The sequence below is a fragment of the Callorhinchus milii genome, unplaced genomic scaffold, assembly GCF_018977255.1.
Source record: "Callorhinchus milii isolate IMCB2004 unplaced genomic scaffold, IMCB_Cmil_1.0 Scaffold12, whole genome shotgun sequence".
Classification (NCBI taxonomy): domain Eukaryota; kingdom Metazoa; phylum Chordata; class Chondrichthyes; order Chimaeriformes; family Callorhinchidae; genus Callorhinchus; species Callorhinchus milii.
The window spans coordinates 493172-508459 of record NW_024704753.1 but is presented as its reverse complement, the minus strand read 5'-3'; the positions used below and the strand labels follow the sequence as shown (position 1 = coordinate 508459).

The 15288-nt window shown below is 46.0% G+C and overlaps 1 protein-coding gene across 8 annotated transcripts in view; it reads right to left on the bottom strand.

Moving 5' to 3' along the window:
- atp2b2 (ATPase plasma membrane Ca2+ transporting 2) overlaps positions 1 to 14908 on the bottom strand; it is a 75385-nt gene extending 60477 nt beyond the window's left edge. For 7 of the 8 annotated variants that reach the window (XM_042339814.1, XM_042339804.1, XM_042339809.1 and 4 more), the window contains exon 1: positions 14673 to 14758. The gene's annotated coding sequence lies outside the window, so the exon portion shown is untranslated. Of the gene's footprint in view, positions 1 to 14672; positions 14759 to 14893 lie in introns of those variants that run through there. The other variant, XM_042339807.1, reaches the window with a different exon arrangement.
- Between the last annotated feature and the right edge of the window lie 380 nt (positions 14909 to 15288).

Genomic DNA, 15288 nt, shown 5'->3' with positions numbered 1-15288 from the left:
GCTCGGGTGCAAACCCTTCACTCGCCCGTGCCTTGACACGTCCGCCTGACGTGAAAGGTGCTGTGTAAATGTAACTTCTTGTTGTAGTTATTTGCAGTTGTTCTTTCAATCATAAGGTCAGTTCAGGTGAAGCTCGTCTGATCCCTTGCCTCCAGAAAACCCATCCAATCATCCCCCGATCACAGCATTTAGGTGGTTTTCAAATGAGTGTCCTGGGCTCAACCACCCTTCCTGGCAACCTGTTCCAGTCGTTAATTACCCTCTGGGTAAAGAAAGACTTCCTCGTGTGTGTCGTGATATTTCTCTTACCTTCAGTGACCATCAAACTCTAGCTTGTTCTGCCCCAAACCCGAGCGGTTTTGACAATCACCTCAGGTACTGATTACTCTATTCTCACATGATCACTGCTCACATGGACTCAAACACTAAAAGGTGTTTATCAGCCCACAGGCTTCGTCCACTCCTTTGTTGTAAAAATAGGGTCTTCTAAACAACCCATAAAATTGCGAAAATTGATTTCAACAGGTTCAAGCTTTTACGCTGAAACCAAAGGTTCCTTTCGAGGCAAAGTCTCTTCCAGCAGAAAACACAGCAACAGCGAGCAGCAGGGAAAAGCAGCAAGACAGTAAGAGACAGCCACTTACATCAGTGTTAATATGAGAACAGATATCACAATCAGTCAACATACAAACCTGTGACACTCAAGTCACCTCAGAGACTGATTAAACCACTGAAACAACTGGAGAGAACTTTGAAATCACCGGGTGATCGTCCTGAATATTAAACAGTGCGATATATAAAATTATGGTAGCCACACACGTGTCAGTGACAGTGTGATGTAAAATCCCCAGGAAATGTGTGGATTAAAATTCTGTTCTTGTCCAGTGTAAAGCAGAAGATGTCACAAGCCGGCGGAAGCAGGTGTCCCCAGCCAGGTCTCCCGAGCCTCCGGCCCACAGACTTCCCGTGAAACCGTCCCCAGCCGCACTGCCGGCAGGGCTTAGTGGCAGCAATAGCCAGCAGCACAGGGTATAGATTCACTGGGGATCGTTCTCTGAGGGAAGAGCAGCCCTTGATGTGCCAGTAATTGGTGCAGATTTGAGACGGTGAGAACTTGGTAATAAATAAACCTGGAAACGGTAAAACGAATTGACGGAGTGTGGAAGAGAGTCAGCGCTTATCACAGACGATAAAGGATGGGGTTTCACTGCGGTGAGGGAAGTTCAACCTGCAACAAGGCAGCAAAGCGCAGTTACACAGCTGTGCAATCAGTCGGCGTGCTTCCGCAGGTCAGTGTTACCCCCTATCAATAATCAAACCCGGGATCAATAACCAAACCCGAGATCAATAACTAAACCCGAGATCAATAACCAAACCCGAGATCAATAACCAAACCCAGGATCAATAACCAAACCCAGGATCAATAACCAAACCCAGGATCAATAACCAAACCCAGGATCAATAACCAAACCCAGGATCAATAACCAAACCCGGGGTCAATAACCAAACCCGAGATCAATAACCAAATGCAATATTGTTGGTGCTGCCGTTCTTTGGATGAGACTTTATACTGAAGCCCAGACTGTGCCTGCTCAGTGGATGTTAAAAATCTCATGTGCTGTTGGAAAAGAGATGACTTTCTCTCTCCTCCGGTTTCTAACCAGAAACCACCCAGATAAAAGCCACTCATTCACTTCACGGCTGTTTGGAGGACGCAGCTGTGTGAAAATTGGCTGCCATGTTCGCCTACAAAATACACAGTCACTGCAATTTACAGTAAAATCCTGAGAAGCGCTTTGAGGTGTCTTGATGAAGTGTAAGGCGTCACATCAAAATCAAGAATTATTATATATTATGAAATCTGTCACAACGCAGGCGACAGCATTAATTCCAATTAAATGCGCTTTATTCACGATCGGGAAAGGATTTTATCCGAAGCCAAGATTGTCGGTGTCAGTGGGAAACAGTCGGGAGAGAGGATAGAAATCCATCCCGACCAGTATCGCTCTCCACACATTTAACTTTGTAATGGAGTTCAATGTAATATAGCAGCAGGTCAGGCGGTAATACACAAACCGTCAAAACTCTTCACGCCACCAGAAAACCACTTCGACATTTCAATTATATTTCTTTCTTTTTACAAAAAAGACAAAAAACAAAAGAAAAGTGAAACGTTGCGCGTCCCAGACAGGCCGGAGACAGCGCTGAGATTTCCATTCGGAATTAGTTTTTCTCACAGAGGTAACGAAAGGAGAGAAATTAAACGGCGTTGTTTACGGACGTGGCCTGGGTATCGCTGCTTCCTGTAACGTTCCTGGGTGTGAACCCAGAGCATATGTTTTATTAAAGAAGCTGTCAGCAGAGAATAGCAGTGACGAGGCGGGCACAGTCCATGGCTGAACTCGAAGGCGAGTGCGTGTAATTGCAGCTGATGGCAGTTGCTCTCCAGTCGTGGCTGCTCTGATACTGATGTGTGAAGACATGACAAGAGCCTAAAGAGCACTTTGATTGTTGTAGATTTCAGCACATGCCCCGCAGACAAGGGAGAACATGGGGTCTAAATTTATCCCGCCATTGTTAGCCCTGTTGTAACAAAGCACCAGGGCAGCGCCAACATTTCTCTGCAGAGCAACTGTGCCAGCCAACAAAGTAATGAAATAAATCCTCATTCAGCCAGAATAATAATCATCATCATCATCATATCATCATAATAATTGTATTTGATATCACTTCTATCATATTCACAAGTTTTTGTCTCAAAGTGCTTCACAGGAATTACTGTCTAGTGTAATGACTGTGTATTTTTGTAGGTGAACACGCAGTTAATTACACTCAGCAACATCCCACAACACCCGTCAAGTGAGTGACTGATTTTTGTTCCTTGGGTATTGTCAGCCAGAAGACAGAGAAATTCTCCTGTCTTGTTGAATCACGGGATATTAACATCCTCTTGAACAGGCAAAGATGAAACCTCAGTTTAACATCTCATCCAAAGGAGAGCACCTCGGTACTCCCCCAGCACTGCAGTGGAGTGTCAGCCACGTCTGTGTGAGTTCAACATCTCGATTGAACCCACAGACTTTGACACCTAATCCATATCCACTGCGTCAACAACTGGAACAGGTTACCCTGGAGGATGGCTGGGACCAGGACACTGGGTTGATACAGAGCACAGAGCTAGCCATCGTTTGCCAGATTATGGCCCGGAATAACTATCAAAGTTAAATAAAAGGTTGAAAAGCTGTTTCCTATTGGCTACGATTAAAATAAACTTGTTTGTTTAAAGCAAATATGTCACCAATCAATATCTGGCGGGGCTGGAGGAGAAACCATGGTCTAGAGTCAGGGGTGGGGGGAGAGAGAGACAGAGAGTTCAGCCCCAAACAAGTCCTGAAATTGTCCTGCACAGACCTGAACCCGTGTCCTGTTGTTCAGCTGCCTTAACAGGGTTGTCATCAGGGTCCACACAAAAAAAAGTCACTACACTTTACAGTGAATTCTGTGAAGCACTTGGAGACATCTTCCTGATGTGAAAGGCTAAGTCTACAAAGATTATTACTGTTATTATATTATTATGAATACTAACAACCGGGTTAGCAACTCTGGTCTATATAATAATGACCATTTTAACCTCTTGTTATTAACTAATAAACACTCAGGGAACAATCTCCTGGTCTGTTAGACGCTGTTTGAGTTTTCCAGCAGCTTCCCGTCCCATTTGTCGTCTTGACAAAATGACTAAAGCAGATGGAGGTTGGCTGGTGACTGCTGCGAGGTCAGGCTTTAGTGTTTAATGTTACACTGCCAGGGAAGGCAGCAACGCCAGTGCAGCACAAGCCTGTAATTAAATCCCACTTGATGTCACAAAAATGTCACATTTAACATCAGGCAAAATGCTCTTTGTAAAGCAGCACCATTGTTGGAGGACGTTTCCAGTGAAGTCAAACACAGGAATCCCAGCCCGCCCAGGGAGCGCTGTGTGAGGACACTGAGGTGAGTCTATCTAAAGCTCCTGTTTTATACCAACAATGAACCCAGGAATAAACAGGTTGAACAGTTCCAATGAGGATGATCACAAAATCAAAGTTACATCCGTGACCGACCGTGGAGGTATTTAACTCTACTCAAGGTTCTGACTAATTCTGTCTCGTCAGCCACAGGTCATCATACAGTACAAGTCTCGCTGCTAATGCAGCATCTTCTATAACTAACTAAACGCTTCAGTTTAGTCGTATACTGATACAAGTTTCACTGAGTTGCCCCCACTTGCTGTCTTATTGGGAACCTTTCTCCAGACCAGAGCACATGTGGTTCAGTTTAGAAAATATTCCCCCCACCCCATCGACCCTATTGATTTTAAAATACTGTAACACACTGAGCAAGTTGTGTAAACCATGTGTAAACTGCTGGACTATTGCATACACATACATTTACATCAATGTTGTTACACGTGTACAGAGAGAATTACAGTTGTGGAGTCCTGTAGCTCAGTGGTTAGAGCACTCGCTTTGCAAGTGAGAGACCTGAGTTCAATTCCAGGCAGAGGGCGAAACCTTGGGCAAGTTTCCTTACTCCACACAGAGCCTAATAATAATCCCTCCAAAACCCAAACAATAATAAATTGGTCATTTTCAATCTACGACACTTTGTGGGACATTGCTGTGCGCAATTGGCTGCCGCGTTCGCCCACAGATACACAGTCAATACACTTTACAGTGTAGCGCTTTTGGACTTCCTCCTGACGTGAAAAGCGCTATATCAAATGTAAGTATTATTATTAGTTAATCGGGTAATTAAAAACCAAATATTAACTCATGGTTTACATACTTGGCACAACAGACCCCCTTTTCTCAGACACTCCATCCAACATCACAGTTTGTTAAAGATCCCACGTCATCGTTTCTCTCTGTGTCCTGACCGACAACCCTCCAAATTAATGGGTCGTTCACTTCAAAGCCAATTGTGGGAGCTTGTTGCGCTTTTTCAGTCACTACAGTTAGCAATTACCAGTGAAGCTAGCTGACACTATAAACATTGAAATGAAAGCACTGTTGTTATTATTTTAAAGGTAGATTTAGCACAACGCAGTCAGCCACTGTCAACTGTTTTACCTCCGTGCAGAATCTGACTGAAATTAGGTCACCCACACAGCATGTTTTCTGTTCCACTAGTTACAAGTGATTGTGTAAATGGCTGGACAGCAATGGCTGGGATGTGGGATTGGGGTGAAACCCTGATGGAGGAGCTGAAGATTGTATTTGTTCAGTGCGTTGCCTCTTGCCATTAGCATCAAAGCCTCCCATCATTTCTTTCCCTTCTATTCCTAAGGCCAGAAGCTAATGTAACGGAGGCTTGTAACACTACAGTAAAACACAGTACATGTATTGCAGTGTTTACTATTGAACATCTGCACCTACAGCGGCAAGCCAGTAATACTCCTAGGCAGGTTTAACGCAGACCTGCTTTGTACTAAGCCAGTCAACAACCACACGCACACAGACACATGTGCTGTAGCTGTACAGAGCGTTAGTCAGACCCCATCTGGAGACTGCGTTCAGTTTTGGGCACCACACCTCAGGAAAGATATATTGGCCCTGGAAGGGGTGCAGCGCAGGTTCAGCAGAATGTTAGCAGGCCTAAGGGTTAAATTATGAGGAGAGGCTGCATAAACTTGGATTGTATTCCCTTGCGTTTAGAAGGTTGAGGGGTGATTTGATTGAGGTGTTTAAAATGATAAAGGGATTTGATAGGGTAGATACAGAGACGCTATTTCCTCTGGTGGGGGAATCCAAAACAAGGGGCCATAGTCTGAAAATTAGAACCAGGCCATTTAAGAATAGAATCAGGAAGCATTTTTTCATTCAAAGGATGGCAGATATCTGGAATTCTCTCCCCCAAAAGGCTGTGGATGCTGGATCCATCCACACCTTCAACACCTGAGGTTGATAGATTGTTGGTAGGTCAGGGTATTAAGGGTTATGGGGAGAAAACGGGAAATTGGAATTGAAAGGATTAGTTGAGGTACAGATCAGCCATGGTCTAATTAAATGTCGGAACAGGCTCGAAGGGCTGAACGGCCTCCTCCTGTTCCTATGTTCCTATGTGAGCAGAATCTGTTAGTGGATTACACACAAGGTCTGTTAGTGTCAATAGCTCTGCACGCAACCGTATTCTTCAAAACTACACACGCCAAGGTCCAATCAGTAGGAAGAGACGAATAGAATGTGACCTACTGGCTGGACACAGACTGGCCTAAGATGACATGTTGGATTAAACCAAGGTCCCAGCTGCCTGTTTCACGTCAACGTTCAAAATCACTAGTGGAAAAATAGATGAAAGATCTTCCGGTGTCCCGGGGAACAACATTAATTGGTCGTTCAACTCTGTTATGTGACCCCGCTGCACGCACATGCTGCCATGTTTGCCTCCAAAATAGTCACTACACTGGACAGTAGTAACTTGTGAAGCCCTTTGAGATGTTGCCATATAAGACGCTATAAAAGAGGTTTTCTTTATTATGAGCAAAGTGAAAAACTGTCTGGTTTGAAAAAAATTGCACAACAAGGATGGATTGATTAATTACATAATTAAGGACATGTGTAATTCCTCTGTGTGTGGGTTGTTACATGGTTTACACATGGCGCATTATCCACCTCCTTTGTTGAGATAGGTTATCATGAGGTAAGCCATGCTCGTCTCTCTCTCTCTTAGCACATTCACCACCGATCATTTGGTCCAATTTTCACTGCAGTCTCAGGTCCGAGCATTGAGCCAAAACAGCAAGTGTGAATTGCATGTGGGCTGCCAGATATTTTAATAGCAGCAGCTTACAAAGTCGTTAAAAGCAAAATTGCAGGTGCCGAAAGCAATCAAAAAGGCTAACTGACTTCATCAGGAGATGTGCAATATATAAGAGTAAGTGCCGCTGTTGTAGGGGGCTGCAGACATGGTTTGAAGGGTTGCACTCAACCTTGGGCACTCAACCTTGGGCAGATGGCTCTGGTTTTGAGGGCGTCCAGTGTCAATTCATCAGAATATTACCTGGGGTGAGGGAGTGAGCGATAGTGAGAGACACAGATAACAATGGACAATGAGACGCCGTCCGGCGAGGAGGGTGCTATACAAATCCAAGTTGTTGTTGTTGTTGTTGTAATGGCTTCCCAGGTTCAGCACTGCTCACTCCTCAGGCCACAGAGTGAATGTGGCAGCACAGATGGACAAGTGTTACTTGTCCAGGGTCCGTGACCCCATCACTCCCACCCTCGCCCGACTCCACGGCTCCCCATCCCCCAGAGGATCGAGTTCAAGATCCTCGTCCTCACCTTTAATAATAATAATAATCCTTGCATTTGATATAGCGCTTTTCACGTCAGGAGGACGTCCCAAAGCGCTTCACAGAACACACTGTAAAGTGAATTGACTGTATATTTGTGGGCGAACGCGGCAGCCAATTGCGCACAGCAATGTCCCACAAAGTGTCGTAGATTGAAAATGACCAATTTATTATTGTTTTGGGTTTTGGAGGGATTATTATTAGGCTCTGTGTGGAGTAAGGAAACTTGCCCAAGGTTTCGCCCTCTGCCTGGAATTGTACTCAGGTCTCTCACTTGCAAAGCGAGTGCTCTAACCACTGAGCTACAGGACTCCACGAAGGCCATCCATAGCCTCTGACCTCTGGACCTGCTGACTCCCTGCCAACCTGCCCGCTCCCTCCATTCATCGGACTCCGGGCTGCTCCATATCTCCCGGCTGACCCGCCCTTCCATCGGTGGCCGGGCTTTCAGCCTCTCTGCCCCCACACTCTGGAACTCCATCCCACGGTCCCTTCGCCTCACTTCCTCCCTCGCCTCCTTCAAGGCTGGTCTCAAGACCCTCCTCTTCGACTGTGCCTTTGGTCTCCCTCCCATCTCTCTGCCTTTCCTCACCTCTACACCACCCCTCCCCCATGCTCGGGCCCCGACAGCTGACTGTTCAGCACTTTGGGAAGTCGTCCCGACGTGAAATGCGCTCTATAAATGTAATTTTGTTGTTGTTACACAGGGTGACACAGCAAGTTATGAATGATGTGGCTTGATAAGACCATTCATCGAGTCACACAGAGGCTTGTTTAAAGGACAAAATAGACTGATGTCAACTTTATGATGAATATTCAAGGACATTTTTTTATTGTAAATAGTTGGTTTATTTCATACACCCTCCAAGGCAGTGGTGGCCAACCTGTGGTGTTTGATTTATGGCATAAATCAAGAAATATTCAATTAAGTACATTTATTTTGTTGGCCATAAAGGTTGGCCACCACTGCTCTAATGTATCTGAATATGTCCAATAAATCTTCTGGGAAGATGTAAATGAAGAAAGGGCCCATTTGGTGGGAGCGCTCCAGTTTATCTCTGCGAAGCTCTGCATTCCCATCAATGCGACATTAGCCACTGTTGAGAAATCCCATTATTCAGGCACCACAATCTTCTCACACGCTGCTGGCTGTTTACAAAGCCAATGTTAGAGTACCCAAGAAGACCACTTTTAAGGATTCCTTAAAGTGCTGCACAAGGCAAGAACGCAAAGAAAAGAAATTCAGAAGCCTTCAGGGGGTCAATCAACTCTACAATTCCTCTCGAGTACAAAGAGCACTCTGCAGATAAAAAGAATCTTGCACGTTCCCTGGAGACTTTGTGCTCTTTCAGGCTACAGACGAACCTGATGCTAAAGTTTGTCAGATTGCAGTTCAATGTCACCAATAACAGGTCAGTGGGTGTGAATGTGGTCCATTTGTTCTGTTAAACCCTGAGCTACATATTGTTAGGGAATCAGGATCCTGCAACACTATTGGAAACAGAGAAGGGAGCTTCTCCTGATGGTTTGGCCAACAATCCTCATAGCTATTTTGGTGATTTTGCTGGTATAATTGATTGCTAAGTTTGCCCAAAAACAAAACAGTTGGTACACTTGACAGTAACGACCGTAAAGTACATTTGAGATATTTTGACATGCTGTAAAAACTAAAGAACTTTATATGGATAACGAAACAGAGCAAAGCTTGGAAAAACCCAGACATGTCTGATGGCAGCTGGGAGATGATTTCACATCTCCTCTGAAACGTAGCGTGAAGAGATGGAACAATTGTGACAAGGAGGATGTAGGAGTTACTCGCTAGAATGACAAGCTAAACCCACTGGAGATCCAGTGTCAGTGAGAAGCAATCAATCTGGAGCAGAGTAAGAACACCACAGAATTTTCAGGCTGTCAACTCATTTCCCATCTGACCAAGAAGCACTTGTGCTGCTAAGGTGTACACTGGGCTCAGTGTATTCTTAGCTCAAGTGGGCAGTATTCAGGCGCCCTCAGTACTGCCACCAAACCCATCAAAAAAACCACGGTTTCATACAAAGCCCATCTATCTATTTTGTGCACGGTCCATCTGGTGCGTTTCCATTGTTTCTAAATATTACCAAAGATTTGTATGTGAACACAAATCTACAACAACAACAACAAGATTCCATTTATAAAGCGCCTTTCACGTCAGGAGGACGTCCCAATCTAAGCTCAGTTCAATCTTAAAAAATTGACATTTACCTAGTGCTTCTCACATCAGGAGGTCCTCTCAAAGCACTCAACACTGTTGGATGGGCACCCAAGCTGGTGGTGGGGGGGGGGGGTGCTAGGGTGTAGAGGAGGTGTGGAAGGGGAAGATGTCTCAAAGTGGGAAAACTGAGCCAGAGTTCCCATTCCCAGCCATTCACCAACAACAACTTGTGTGTTTACTGTCCCAATGTGAGTGCGTCTGGATCTTAGATAAGGACAGGGTTGGGGTCATCTCTCCACACAAAGCGACATGACAGTGATTGCTGGGCAGGAACATGCGGAGGAGGACAGTGTACTGGACTATGCACGTTGCCTGTGGAACCAAACTAGACATTGGGTATGCGGAGGGGGGGGGGGGGGAGGAGGTGGGAATCCCACATTAACCCTGAGACCCTGTCACCAGCAGAGACAAGGAACAGAAAGCACAATGAGTGCTGAGTGCACTCTTCACACAGTTTGAGCAAAGCCCTTTGAACACATTATACTAAAATGTTGGTTTTAAATCCATTAGACATTATGATTATTACTTATTCTCTTTCATTAGTGCCCTGGGGACAGTTAAATGGAAAGGATAGAGTCATAACCCTCACGGTGTTTACATCACATTAATCGCTGCAGTAAACTCCAAACACCCAACAATAACAATGTGCATTTACACAGCGTCCCTCCTGTGGGGCTTCGTCCCAGAGCACTTGACCGTGGCAGAACACGGTGCCGAGCCAGGGGAGGGAGGTGACTGCAGGCACTGGTCGAAGAGGAAGGTCTTCAGGCACGATCTGAAGATGGGGAAGGGAGTCAAATTCATGTGGCGAAAGCTACAGATGGAGTTAGTGCTTCACTGTGACAGGCACTTGGCTTGTGTTGGCACCTGGCAACCACTGGCAGAGAGAGAGAGAGTGAGAGAGGGCTCGGGGAGGGAGGGCGGGATGTGATGTGCTGAGAGACAGGTCACTGCAGAGCGAAGAGGAACTAACATGTTATAGCACTTTAACAACTACAAATTACATTTGTATAGACATCCAAAGGTGCTCCCTCTTTGCTCATCACAAATGGCTGCATGGGGATTTGCGCAATGTGGTGGCAGTTGCCACGGTGCAGACCCTCAGACCTTTGGAGAATTCTGTCGAACGTAGGCGCACAAACATTACCCGATCACTGAGAGTTTGGCTGCAGGTCTGGTGGACAGGCTAATTACTAACACATGTTGCTATTATATTTCAATGGGAAGAGCTGAGCACTTTAAGATTGAATAAAAAAATCTATTGCATTTTTAAAAATAGCATCTTAAGTGCATCAAGGTGAAATTCAACCCCAATATTCAGTGATGCTTGGTAAGGTGTTTTGTAAAGCACTATTCTTCACTGAGTAGGTATCATTGTGTAGTTGAATGATTGTTATATTGTGACACCACAGAATTGTTCACCTTCTGACATGCACTCACCATCAATATGTTCTGTGCGCAATTGGCTGCCGCGTTTTGCCCACAAAATATACAGTTAATTCACTTTACGGTATATTCTGTGAAGCGCTTTGAGATGTCTCAAAGAAGTGATATTGAACACAACAACAACAACAAGATTTCATTTATAGAGCGCCTTTCACGTCAGGAGGACGTCCCAAGGCGCTGGACAGTTGGGTCAGGACCCGAGCAGTGGGGAAATGGTCAGGGTGAGGGGAGGGAAGGGAGGGAGCGAGGAGGGGGTAGAAAGTTGAGAGGGGAGCTGAAGGTACGGTCAAAGAGAAAGATCTTGAGACCGGCCTTGAAGGAGGAAAGGGAGGAGGCGGCGAAGGCACTGGGGGATGAAGTTCCAGAGCCGAGGGGCTGAGAGGCTGAAGGCCACCGATGGTCGGGCGGTTGGGGCGGGGGATGTGGAGCAGACCGGAGCCAGAGGAGTGGAGGGTACGGGCGGGTAAGTAGGGGGATAGTAGGTCGGAGAGATAGGAGGGAGCGAGGCCGTGAATGGCCTTGTAGGGGAGGATGAGGATCTTGAATTGGATCCTCTGGGGGATGGGGATTATTATTATTATATTATCAATATACTGTACCATTAATAAAGAAAATACACCCTGGAAATTATATACCATTGCAGGTACAGACACGGCTTTTATCTGACTGTTAACAGGAATCAGAGGTTGCATTCTTCTGATGCTGAATACTTGCCCTGTTCCAAACCCCCTGCACACTGAGCTGCTGTTTGTACAGTAAAGGTACAGCAGTACGCAGTGTACTGCCATTTTACAATGGGTCTCAAGTCATTGCTTCAGTACTAACTCCTGCATTGTTACCATCCAACAATTGAAATACTTTCCCTTTGATAGAAACGTTAAAAGTAAATGTGTGACCTTAACACTTGGCTTGAACTGATTTTCTTTTAAAAAATCAATTCCTCAACTTTGTTCAAAGCCAGAGCGACATTCAGTGCAGATATACATCACCCTGACCTGTGCCTGCAACACGGCTTCAAAATCAAATTAAATAAAAGCCGAATATAAATAATGATCTCCCGCTCCATTAATCATCACTGGGAGTCAGCCGCAGCCCTAGAATTCCTGGCCAAAACCCCTCCCAATAAATGATTACCTCAACTTGTGGAGTGGTAGCTAAGATCTGACTGTACAGTAGGATAATGTCCTGTGTTCACAACAAAAATCAGCATATTTGTATAATCTCCCATGGCAATCGCTCCTTCAGTGAGGTCTTGCACCAAGCAGTTAGTCTCTTTATTCGGTGAAGATCTTCTCTGATGACACAGTATCCGTTGCCTCAGCGTTTCTGACCTGATATTTTGATTTATTGTTTAGAATCAAAAATGACAGCACAGGAGTAGGCCATTGTGTTGCTGGTGCTCACTCCCCCACTGGAGTTCTCTACTCTAACCCCATTCCCTGCTCTCTCTCTCTCCCCATCATGTCTGTGCTGGTGCTCGCTCACGATACCCTGTTAAATAACTCATCTTCAAGTAACTATCTAATTCCATATTAAAACAGAATTCCAGGTTCCAGCTCTCTCTATGTAAGCATTGTTTTTGAACCTCCCTTTTAAATCCCTCCTGTGATCCCCTGCACAGGGAACCTGCAGTGCTGTGCGTCGGAAAGGCAGACACTGCACCAGTTTACATAACAACAACAACAAATTATATTAGTATAATACCTTTCACATCAAAAAAACGTCCCAAGGCACCAGCATATCGATATATCGATAGAATGGCCAATTGCTGAGCAATATCCCAGAATATCTAACAGCCCTGAGTAAAGGGGGAAGCTGCCAAACTAGGACATTGCATGTTCCTGGCAGGCAGTATCATGAGCGAGCACCAGCACAGACAGACAACCGGGATAATTTTGGACTTTGGTGGAACAAAAGATATGGTTTTAATCCCAATATACGACAGAACCGGGACCAGGAAATCGGCAAAACAAGACATTCCCTGAAGAACAACGCAAACACTGGAGAAGATGATGGCAATCTCTTCCTGGTGTTGCCTCTTCCAGAATAATTTTAGAATGCAAACTCTAAATTGTCCCAATATGGGGCATGAACCCACAACCTTCTGACCCAGAGGCAAGAGTGTGACTGACGGACAAACTCCCAGCAATTCGAAGGCATCACACGCCATTGTGCTTCACCTGAATAGTTTTTAAAAAGAACAGCAAGCGGCCAATTTTATTATAATAATCCCTGCATTCACAGAATGCCAGAAGGATGTTGCAAAGCGCTTCACAGGATTTACTGAAAAATGCAGTGACTACTTTATGGGCGAACAATTTGCACGAGCAACGTCTCACAAACATCCACTGAATGCCCGATTTCATCTGCGGGATTATTGACCGGGACCCGGTGGGAAACCTCCCTTCGCGTTTCGAAGAGTGCCGTGGAATCTTGGACATCTGAACAGACAAATGGGACTGCAGTTTAATGTCTCATCTTAAGGATGGCACCTCCACAATGCAGCATGTCCCCCCCACCCCCCACCCCCCACAGCATTGGAGCGCCATTTAGACCATGCGATTCCAAATCCCGATGTGGGATTGGAACCCACAGCCTTGTGACTCAGAGGTGAGAATCTGACACCCATTTTCAGTCAGTAATTTGCAGAATTCCTACAAGAATTGTTTTAATGCGAGGTGGGGGCGAGGACCATATACTAACCCATTAAGTAACCACTCAACACAACAGAACTAGACACATCTTCACGAAGTAGCTTCTGGGGAAGAAAACGCTTCTTATCTCATTCCCCACGTCTCGGGTTAGAGCAATATGGGACTTTGTGGAGCTGCTGTTTAGTACAGGTTTCTCTGATACCGTTTCTAAAATAACATGTTACAACAGATTTGCCTCCTGGAGGGTCGAGTGCACCTGTACCCTTTAATTTCATTCCAACCCCAATAATTATAATCTGGAACTCACGCTGAATGGCAGTTTCCGATCAGAAATACAACCCTCAACATTATGGAAACAGGGAATGTGCTAATTTCACAGTCGCAGGATGAGCACATACACACACAGAGACACAAGAGACACACACAGACACACACATAGACACACACAGACACACACACAGACACACACACACACTCTGTATAGATTACTGTCAACATCTGACACCCACCACCACGAAATTGGCCGCTATAATCAATCTATCTACATTTCCCATTCACTCCCTACACTCCCAGCCTGGAGATACTGTGACACCTGCAAATATAGAAACAATTCAGCCTCGTACAGTAAACAAACAAACAAACAAATACATAAATAAATAAAACCTTGATCCATTTTAAACATCCTCGCTCTCTGACTGAAGCCGTCACCGCGCGCGTTGTGGTTAAAGTACCGGATAACAACGATCATTTACACAGATAACTAAATATCGAATGAAAAGTATGGCAATAGGATAGAGAGAGAGAGAGAGATAACACGTTCAGCAAACACACAAACGCACACACACACGATATGGTCCACGGCCATCCGTGCACATCACATTCAGCCCTTTGAAAACAGAGAGACTTTAGGACGAGGATTATATTCCCAGTCCACAGGTTAACAGGTGCAGCCTCACACTCACTCACTCACTCACTCACACTCACTCACTTGGGCTTCAGCTCAATCCTTGCGCTGCGGAGAGGTTTCAGAAGCTGCGGCACATCCGGAGCAGCTCAAGGTCAGAGCAGGAATAAAGGCGGAGTGGAGCAGAGCAGAGCTGCTGTGTGTGTGTGTGTGTGTGTGTGGGGGGGGGGTGTGTGTGGGGGGGGTGCGCACACCCTCTGTGTGACTGTGCTGGTGCAGAGGGAGAGGGAGGCGATGCCTCTCACCTGCCGCAGCTCTCGGCCGCTCAGCGCTCACTGACTGACCCACCGCCTCACGCACCAAACCCCATTTAAACGTTCAGCCACAATAGCGCTTCCAGTGGCGGAGCAGCGGGGAGAGGGGCCGTGTGTGTGTGGGGGGGGGTCGGTAATCCCGGGGGTGGGGCTGGGGAAGGGGATCCTGGAGTAGGAGGAAGAGGGACTAATGGAGGGATGTGCGGGAGAGCTTTCTCGCTGAGGGCTCGTATTTAATCCCATCCCATTGACTCCAGGGCACTCGCTGCTGATGGCTCATTGTCAGGACCTGGGAGGGCAGGTCGGTCACTGGGGGGGTGTGGGGGGGGGGGGCAGGGAATCCTCCCACTCAGCTCCTGTTAATCCTGCAGCCAAAGCCCTAACGG